At 42.6% G+C, this 1,514-nt stretch overlaps 1 pseudogene; it reads right to left on the reverse strand.

Annotated features, from left to right (window-relative positions):
• Positions 1-473: 473 nt before the first annotated feature.
• Positions 474-1,514, reverse strand: part of LOC123055373 (uncharacterized) — a 3,247-nt pseudogene continuing 2,206 nt past the window's right edge.

Here is a 1,514-nt window from a genome sequence, read left to right on the forward strand (position 1 = left end):
GATGTTTTCCCGTCGTTTCCTTGTTGAAGGCATTGCTCAGATTTGCTCAGACTTTTTCTTCAGGGTGAAAACCTAGAATCTGACTTTTATTGGTTGGATCCGGTGACGAAGGCGCTTGAGCGTCGTTCCCTTCATGAAGGCGTTGCCGTTCAAGAATCTCGTTGTCCTTCTATTGTCAAAAGATGGTTGGTGCAGATATAGTCATTGTCATAGGTTGTCGATCACTTTCGGGGTTTTTTTCCTTGCTTCGGCATAGCTTCGGTCTTGTATGACTTTGCATTTTGCCGGCAAGTTTTTTAGTGTGTGTGCGTTGGTGTTGGCTGTGTGCATCCTAGCTATGCAGAGACCGGGTGTGTGCTCATTGTGTTTGTATCCACTTGATGCTTCATTTTGATTCAATAAAATCCATCCTTCGTCGAAAAAGAAAAAAAGCAACCGAAAGTATAACATAGTACAATAAGTTATAGTCAGATCAGATAACACAATATAAAGTCGATACACAAACAGTTGGGAGTTGGGACACCATCCTACTTGCATAGCTGGCCGACATACAAATAATTCAAACATTTTTACTAACGAGTAGTGATACATAGTAGATGGGCAAGATAGGTAGTAGATCCCTTGATCACAAGATTTCCATCTTGTCCTGTACAAACCACGACCAAGCAACAGTTACCTCCACCTCAAAGCCACCGACCAAGCATGTGCGCCGACTTACCCTGCAATACTGGGAAGGGAAGTAAACAAGACCGGATACGGATGGACGGTCAGATCCCCCATAGGCTTGTATGGCAACTTGCAATCCTCCTTGTAGTCCTGCCGTAACAACCTTCCTTGACAGTGTAAGGTAACCATCATCCTCAGGAATCTTTTCAGCAGACTCAACCAGCACAACTTGCTCGCTTGTGGGATCAACATACTCTTCAGTAGAGAACGAGCAAGCAACCCGGCCTCCAAATTCGAAAAGAGACACTCCTCCAACCACTCGAATAGACAATATAGTTGCCTGGGCCGCTCTAGGAACTGTCTCAAGCCTCAATGTTGCCGAACAAGAGCGACCAGAGAAAAAAGCAGCATCACCTCTAGAAGTGTAGTGGTTAGTAGCACTGATCAATGCTATATCTTGGGACTGATCTGTTCCAAATTTTATCTTTAGCTCGACTTCAAAGTCAACAGGTTCGTCAGCGACAATTGCACGAGAAGGGCCAGTCAGGTGCAAAAAAGGATCCTGCAAACATCATCATTGTCATTACTAATGCTTAACTGAAACGGACAGACATATAATGAGATAGTATGGAAAGTATTATAAAGGTGTAAATTTAAATAGACCATCACAACTTTTCTTAGGAACAAACTCAATGCTTTTTGGTTTCTCATAAATGGAACACAAGCTCCCATTTTCAGTAAACAAACTATAGATAGACTGATAGAGTATAAAGGTTCTGTGCTGCAAGACATGTTCACACAGGAAAGTTAGCCAAACTAGATATTACTTATTTACTGGGATGCATAGG

This window comes from Triticum aestivum, chromosome 2D, assembly GCF_018294505.1.
Source record: "Triticum aestivum cultivar Chinese Spring chromosome 2D, IWGSC CS RefSeq v2.1, whole genome shotgun sequence".
Lineage (NCBI taxonomy): Eukaryota > Viridiplantae > Streptophyta > Magnoliopsida > Poales > Poaceae > Triticum > Triticum aestivum.